Consider the following 9884-nt stretch of genomic DNA (forward strand, 5'->3'; position numbering starts at 1 on the left):
GGTTAATTAATTATAAGGTAATTAAAAAATAAGATTAAAAAAGGGAGGAAAAAGAAGGTATAAATTATTATATTAAAAAATTAAATGTAATGTTATTAAGATTAAGGTTAATTAATTGTAAGGTAATTAAAAAATAAGATTAAAAAAGGGGGGAAAAAGAAGGTATAAAATATTATATTATAAAAATAATAAAAATTAAATTAAAGGAATTGATAAGGTTTGGCTATCATCAGAAAATTTTTTTTGGGGGACTTATCAAGCCTATTATGATATTCTAAAAGTTAAAAAATAATATGATGAATGTAATGTTATTAAGTATAAATAGGTTAGGATAAGAATATTTAAATATTTGAATATACTTGGTTATCTTCTTAATTATTGATTATGAAAGAAAAATATGAGTACAAAAGATTTCATTAATGTGTAATTGATAATATGAGATGAAAATTGATAAGGTAATCTAAAAAATAAAGAAAGGATTAAGTGAAATAAAAAGTTTCATTCATATTTACAAATTTGAGGGAATATTGTTTTTATCAATACATCCATGTTAGGTACGTGTACACCATCAATTCCAGTCATCTATATGAATAAAATAAAATAATATCAACAAATAAAAAAAAAAAAAAAAATACGTACCGATGACATGACGTAGCGATGACATGACGTCACGATGACGTAGTGAGGACATCGGAAAATTATAATATAGATTATAAAAATTGCTATTTTTAGATTAATTAAATTATTAATCAATTTATATTTATTTTATAGTAGATATATATATAGATAAAAAAAGGAAATAAAAACAGTTGTCGTTTTTCCGGATTTTTTTCATCATTTGATTATTGTTGTCTATTTTTTTAAAAAATTTATTTTTTTTGGTTTTGTTAAAAAGAGAAAAAATTAAATTTTGTTCAAAAGAAAAGAAGAAAGAAAAAAATATTACAAGTAAGAAAAAATTATATATTTTATTGTAAAAGTGCAGTAAGAGAATAAAAAAGAATAGATAATTAGTTAGAAAGACGAAAGTTGGTATTAAATCGTTATCTATCGCTAGAAAATATCCGCACTGCACCGGATCTCTTTAAAATATTAACCGTTGGCGTAACCCAAGTAATTGGAGGCCTTCGTCTAAATGTCTGTCCAACTCAGCTTCAACGGTTAGACGCAACGGAAATGGAATTCTTCTAGACGGTAGCACAATTGGCATTGTATTTGGTTGTATTTTGATGACGGCTTCCTGTAATTTTATTTGTCCTAATTTTTTTTTAAAAACTTGAGGAAATTTTGAAACAATAGTATTTAAATAGTAATCTTTCATATTTATATTATTAATACGAACTTTTTCAGGAAGTTTTATATCATCTTTAAGAAAGGACATTCCAAAAATAAGGGAATTCTCACCCTTAACTACCCAAATAGGTAAAAATTTTGAAATATTTTTTACTTCGACCTCCACTAAACATTTACCCAACACTTCGATCTTGATATGATTATATCCTACTAGTTTATAAGCACATGATAATGGTAGTTTGACTATGCGACTCCAGGTAACCTCATTTTTCACACTACACGCCGCGCTTATTAAATTCCATAGTAAGCTGCAGCCCATTTATCTTCACATGGATTGTAGCTTATTAGCAAAAGACAGGCGAGATGTCCATGGTAAAATCATTTGTTACACTCTTTTGCTATGTGGTTTGCTTTTCTGCACCGAAAGCATATTACTTTTTTTGGCTAAAATTAGGTTTAAAACGAGTATGACTAAATACTGTCTTGCTAAAGTGTCTTGCTAAAAAGCAATTAATCATAATCAATCATAATTTGATGATATAATATCTTTTAAAAAAAAAATTTCAGAAACATTTTTTTATTTTACATAAATCAATTTTTTATTAATTAAAAAATTCATATTAAATATCAAATAATTTAAAATTCTATTTTTACTTAATATTATTGGAAAAAAAATATATTTACTAGCTTATTACAACTTAAATTTTATTTTTCAATTACAAAATTTAACAAATTTATATCCATAAGAGGGCGTTAGATACATAAATATGAAAATATATTCTTAGGAAACCAGAATAAATATTGGATAGCGCTTTTTTGTATTTGGGTGTAAATACTTGTGAAAAACCTAAAAAAAATTTAAAAAATAGAGGTTTCTTTGAGATTTAATTAATAAGTGGGTTTAGAATCGAAAAATAGTAGAAAGTTTGTAAGGAACATATTGCTGGCGTTATTGATCAAAATCTCTTCATTTTTGGTTTATACGTGTATATTTAGGTGTTAAACATTATCCTAAAAAATATTTTAAAAATATTATGATTTGACCGAATGCCGAGCTTAAAACCGACCACTTACTAAATATTCGATCTACCAAATTTGGTAGTAATATTATTTGGAAAAACATTTTTGGTTTAGATATATATATATACGTGTAAATCATAATCCCAAAAAATTTTTTAAAAATATCTTAATTTGACCGATAACCGATTTGAAACCGAAATACTGTCTTGCTGGCGTTATACATAGAAAATTCTTCATTTTTGGTTTATACGTGAACAATAACGTGTTAAGCATTATCCTAATTAATTTTTTGAAAATATTATGATTTGACCGAATGGCGAGCTCAAAACCGACCACTTACTAAATATTCGATCTACCAAGTTTGGTAGTAATATTATTTGGAAAATGTTCATTTTTGGTTAATTTATCTATAAATACGTGCAAATCATTATCCCAAAAAATTTTTAAAAAAAATATCGTGATTTGACCGATAACCGATTTGAAACCGAAATACTGTCTTGCTGGCGTTATACATAGAAAATTCTTCATTTTTGGTTTATACGTGAACAATAACGTGTTAAGCATTATCCTAATTAATTTTTTGAAAATATTATGATTTGACCGAATGGCGAGCTCAAAACCGACCACTTACTAAATATTCGATCTACCAAGTTTGGTAGTAATATTATTTGGAAAATGTTCATTTTTGGTTAATTTATCTATAAATACGTGCAAATCATTATCCCAAAAAATATTTTAAAAATATCGTGATTTGACCGATAACCGATTTGAAATCGAAATACTGCCTTGCTGGCGTTATACATAGAAAATTCTTCATTCTTGGTTTATACGTGAACAATAACGTGTTAAGCATTATCCTAATTAATTTTTTGGAAATATTATGATTTGACCGAATGGCGAGCTCAAAACCGACCACTTACTAAATATTCGATCTACCAAATTTGGTAGTAATATTATTTGGAAAATGTTCATTTTTGGTTTAAATATCTATATATACGTGTAAATCATTATCCCAAAAAATATTTTAAAAATATCGTGATTTGACAGAAAACCGATTTGAAACCGGCCCAATGACTAAATGCTGGCGTTATATGTGGAAAATTCTTCATTTTTGGTTTATATGTGAACAATAACGTGTTAAGCATTATCCTAGTTAATTTTTTGAAAATATTATGATTTGACTGAATGGCGAGCTCAAAACCGACCACTTACTAAATATTCGATCTACCAAATTTGGTAGTAATATTATTTGGAAAATGTTCATTTTTGGTTTAAATATCTATATATACGTGTAAATCATTATCCCAAAAAATATTTTAAAAATATCGTGATTTGACAGAAAACCGATTTGAAACCGGCCCAATGACTAAATACTGTCTTGCTGGCGTTATACGTGGAAAATTCTTCATTTTTGGTTTATACGTGAAAAATAACGTGACCTTATCCTAATTAATTTTTTGAAAATATTATGATTTGACCGAATGGCGAGCTCTAAACCGACCACTTACTAAATATTCGATGACTATCCAATTTTTCTCGGCCCAGTTTATTTGCATGGAAATGCAGATTATCAAACTTATAATAATTTCTTTTCAGATTTAGAGGGAATTTTTAAAAAAAATATTAATAAAAACAATATAATTTTTGGGGCAGATGATGAAAAAGCTCTACATACCTCTATAAAACAAAATTTTCCGAATTCTGTGCAATTATTATGCACAAGACATATAAAAGAAAATATTAAAAATTATTTGAGAGATAAAGAGGGGGTTCCCGAAGTAATAAGAAATAAAATAATATTTTTAATTTTTGGTAACAATGGCTTGATATTTTCCAATTCTGATGAGATTTTTTTTGATAAACTTAATAATTTACGAAAATTTTGCGAAAATATTCACTACTATTTTTTTATAGAATATATTAACATTTATTTAGAAAAGAATTTGTACAATAATGTGTTTATCCCAATAAAAAATAAAATTATAAGTGATTTATGGACTAACAACAATTGTGAGTCCGTCCATGAATCATGTATTTAAAAGTTATACAAATTGGCAATCAAGTAATTTAATTAATTTAATTGATATAATATATAATAAAGTACAAATACAAGAAAAAGATCTCGAAAGAGCTTTGATAGGAAAAGGAGAATATTATTTGGCTGAGGGGTATAAGTCATTTCAGATAGATTTATCAATTTGGGAGAAATTTAGTGAGGAGGATAAAAAAAAGAGGTAGAAAATTTAACAAAAGGAAGTAAAAAACAGGAAAGAGAAAATGTCATGTCATCATGCGGGGAATTAATACTTTTAAAGCCTAAAAATTCTAAAAAACCTTGTCAAAAAATTAGAATAAAAAAAAATAGAACAGTATCAATAAAAAAAATTAAAATTGAAAAATAATAAGGCCTTAAACGTCGTACTCTTTTTCATATATATCAAATCAATTTTTTAATTTTACAATAGATTTTTGTATCGAAACAATGCTTCATCCTAATCATAGTTTTTTAAGAAAATTTATTCACATCGCATACAAATATTGATTTTTTTTAAAATTTTTTTTCATATCGTCACAAATACCAAATTTTTTAAATATTAATTTTTTGTAACTTTTATTCATTGATATCGTCACAAATACCAAATTTTTTTAAATTTTTTTTATTGACATCGCATACAAATATTAATTATTTTTAATTTTTATTCATATCATCACAAATACCAAATTTTTTAAATATATTTTTGTAACTTTTATTCATTCATATCGTCACGAATAGCAAATTTTGTTAAATTTTTTTTATTGACATCGCATACAAATATTAATCTTTTTTAATTTTTATTCATATCATCACAAATACCAAATTTTTTTAAAATATTTTTTTTTACATCGCATAATTTAATTGATTATTCATAATTTCTATTTTGTTAAATATTTTTTAAAATATATGAAGAAATGATGATATATATAGATGAAAATACTAGGGATATCTGATACTCGTTTAATTATATTTATTTTTCGCTTTTGTTTTTAGTATAATTATTGTATCAAATGTCTTTTATCGACATTAATTTAATAAAATTATATTTTATTTTTTGGATTAATATAATATTATATAATAGATAAAAAATAAAATATTTATTAAGATAAAGAATTTTCTATGGATAACGACAGCATTGCAGTATTTCGGTTTCAAATCGGTTATGGGTCAAATCACGATATTTTTAAAATATTTTTTGGGATAATGATTTGCACGTATTTATAGATATATTAACCAAAAATGAACATTTTCCAAATAATATTACTACCAAATTTGGTAGATCGAATATTTAGTAAGTGGTCGGTTTTAAGCTCGGCATTCGGTCAAATCATAATATTTTCAAAAAACTAATTAGGATAATGCTTAACACGTTATTGTTCATGTACAAACAAAAAATGGAGAATTTTCTATGTATAACGCCAGCAAGACAGTATTTCGGTTTCAAATCGGTTATAGGTCAAATCACGATATTTTTAAAATATTTTTTGGGATAATGATTTCCACGTATTTATAGATAAATTAACCAAAAATGAACATTTTCCAAATAATATTACTACCAAACTTGGTAGATCGAATATTTAGTAAGTGGTCGGTTTTGAGCTAGGCATTCGGTCAAATCATAATATTTTCAAAAAATTAATTAGGATAATGCTTAAAACGTTATTGTTCACGTATAAACCAAAAATGGAGAATTTTCTATGTATAACGCCAGCAAAACAGTATTTCGGTTTCAAATCGGTTATCGGTCAAATCACGATATTTTAAAAATATTTTTTGGGATAATGATTTTCACGTATTTATAGATAAATTAACCAAAAATGAACATTTTCCAAATAATATTACTACCAAATTTGGTAGATCGAATATTTAGTAAGTGGCGGTTTTGAGCTCGCCATTCGGTCAAATCATAATATTTTCAAAAAATTAATTAGGATAATGCTTAACACGTTATTGTTCACGTATAAACCAAAAATGAAGAATTTTCTATGTATAACGCCAGCAAGACAGTATTTCGGTTTCAAATCGGTTATAGGTCAAATCACGATATTTTTAAAATATTTTTTAGGATAATGATTTCCACGTATTTATAGATAAATTAACCAAAAATGAACATTTTCCAAATAATATTACTACCAAACTTGGTAGATCGAATATTTAGTAAGTGGTCGGTTTTGAGCTCGGCATTCGGTCAAATCATAATATTTTCAAAAAATTAATTAGGATAATGCTTAAAACGTTATTGTTCACGTATAAACCAAAAATGGAGAATTTTCTATGTATAACGCCAGCAAGACAGTATTTCGGTTTCAAATCGGTTATCGGTCAAATCACGATATTTTAAAAATATTTTTTGGGATAATGATTTGCACGTATTTATAGATAAATTAACCAAAAATGAACATTTTCCAAATAATATTACTACCAAATTTGGTAGATCGAATATTTAGTAAGTGGTCGGTTTTGAGCTCGCCATTCGGTCAAATCATAATATTTTCAAAAAATTAATTAGGATAATGCTTAACACGTTATTGTTCACGTATAAACCAAAAATGAAGAATTTTCTATGTATAACGCCAGCAAGACAGTATTTCGGTTTCAAATCGGTTATAGGTCAAATCACGATATTTTTAAAATATTTTTTAGGATAATGATTTCCACGTATTTATAGATAAATTAACCAAAAATGAACATTTTCCAAATAATATTACTAGCAAACTTTGTAGATCGAATATTTAGTAAGTGGTCGGTTTTGAGCTCGGCATTCGGTCAAATCATAATATTTTCAAAAAATTAATTAGGATAATGCTTAAAACGTTATTGTTCACGTATAAACCAAAAATGGAGAATTTTCTATGTATAACGCCAGCAAGATAGTATTTCGGTTTCAAATCGATTATCGGTCAAATCACGATATTTTAAAAATATTTTTTGGGATAATGATTTGCACGTATTTATAGATAAATTAACCAAAAATGAACATTTTCCAAATAATATTACTACCAAATTTGGTAGATCGAATATTTAGTAAGTGGTCGGTTTTGAGCTCGCCATTCGGTCAAATCATAATATTTTCAAAAAATTAATTAGGATAATGCTTAACACGTTATTGTTCACGTATAAACCAAAAATGAAGAATTTTCTATGTATAACGCCAGCAAAACAGTATTTCGGTTTCAAATCGGTTATCGGTCAAATCACGATATTTTAAAAATATTTTTTAGGATAATGATTTCCACGTATTTATAGATAAATTAACCAAAAATGAACATTTTCCAAATAATATTACTAGCAAACTTTGTAGATCGAATATTTAGTAAGTGGTCGGTTTTGAGCTCGCCATTCGGTCAAATCATAATATTTTCAAAAAATTAATTAGGATAATGCTTAACACGTTATTGTTCACGTATAAACCAAAAATGAAGAATTTTCTATGTATAACGCCAGCAAGACAGTATTTCGGTTTCAAATCGGTTATCGGTCAAATCACGATATTTTTAAAACATTTTTTGGGATAATGATTTGCACGTATTTATAGATAAATTAACCAAAAATGAACATTTTCCAAATAATATTACTACCAAATTTGGTAGATCGAATATTTAGTAAGTGGTCGGTTTTGAGCTCGCCATTCGGTCAAATCATAATATTTTCAAAAAATTAATTAGGTTAATGCTTAACACGTTATTGTTCACGTATAAACCAAAAATGAAGAATTTTCTATGTATAACGCCAGCAAGACAGTATTTCGGTTTCAAATCGGTTATAGGTCAAATCACGATATTTTTAAAATATTTTTTAGGATAATGATTTCCACGTATTTATAGATAAATTAACCAAAAATGAACATTTTCCAAATAATATTACTAGCAAACTTTGTAGATCGAATATTTAGTAAGTGGTCGGTTTTGAGCTCGCCATTCGGTCAAATCATAATATTTTCAAAAAATTAATTAGGATAATGCTTAACACGTTATTGTTCACGTATAAACCAAAAATGAAGAATTTTCTATGTATAACGCCAGCAAGACAGTATTTCGGTTTCAAATCGGTTATCGGTCAAATCACGATATTTTTAAAACATTTTTTGGGATAATGATTTGCACGTATTTATAGATAAATTAACCAAAAATGAACATTTTCCAAATAATATTACTACCAAATTTGGTAGATCGAATATTTAGTAAGTTGCCGGTTTTAAGCTCGGCATTCGGTCAAATCATAATATTTTCAAAAAACTAATTAGGATATTGCTTAACACGTTATTGTTCATGTACAAACAAAAAATGGAGAATTTTCTATGTATAACGCCAGCAAGACAGTATTTCGGTTTCAAATCGGTTATAGGTCAAATCACGATATTTTTAAAATATTTTTTGGGATAATGATTTTCACGTATTTATAGATAAATTAACCAAAAATGAACATTTTCCAAATAATATTACTACCAAACTTGGTAGATCGAATATTTAGTAAGTGGTCGGTTTTGAGCTCGCCATTCGGTCAAATCATAATATTTTCAAAAAATTAATTAGGATAATGCTTAACACGTTATTGTTCACGTATAAACCAAAAATGAAGAATTTTCTATGTATAACGCCAGCAAGACAGTATTTCGGTTTCAAATCGGTTATAGGTCAAATCACGATATTTTTAAAATATTTTTTAGGATAATGATTTCCACGTATTTATAGATAAATTAACCAAAAATGAACATTTTCCAAATAATATTACTACCAAACTTGGTAGATCGAATATTTAGTAAGTGGTCGGTTTTGAGCTCGGCATTCGGTCAAATCATAATATTTTCAAAAAATTAATTAGGATAATGCTTAACACGTTATTGTTCAAAAAATGAAGAATTTTCTATGTATAACGCCAGCAAGACAGTATTTCGGTTTCAAATCGGTTATAGGTCAAATCACGATATTTTTAAAATATTTTTTGGGATAATGATTTCCACGTATTTATAGATAAATTAACCAAAAATGAACATTTTCCAAATAATATTACTACCAAACTTGGTAGATCGAATATTTAGTAAGTGGTCGGTTTTGAGCTCGCCATTCGGTCAAATCATAATATTTCCAAAAAATTAATTAGAATAATGCTTAACACGTTATTGTTCACGTATAAACCAAAAATGAAGAATTTTCTATGTATAACGCCAGCAAGACAGTATTTCGGTTTCAAATCGGTTATCGGTCAAATCACGATATTTTTAAAACATTTTTTGGGATAATGATTTGCACGTATTTATAGATAAATTAACCAAAAATGAACATTTTCCAAATAATATTACTACCAAATTTGGTAGATCGAATATTTAGTAAGTGGTCGGTTTTAAGCTCGGCATTCGGTCAAATCATAATATTTTCAAAATATTTTTTAGGATAATGTTTAACACCTAAATATACAAGTATAAACCAAAAATGAAGAGATTTTGATTAATAACGCTAGCAATATGTTCCTTACAAACTTTCTACTATTTTTCGATTCTAAACCTACTCATTAATTAAATCTCAAAGAAACCTCTATT

Source organism: Gordionus sp. m RMFG-2023, chromosome 5, assembly GCF_954871325.1.
Source record: "Gordionus sp. m RMFG-2023 chromosome 5, tfGorSpeb1-WG-v2, whole genome shotgun sequence".
Taxonomy (NCBI): Eukaryota; Metazoa; Nematomorpha; class Gordioida; order Chordodea; family Parachordodidae; genus Gordionus; species Gordionus sp. m RMFG-2023.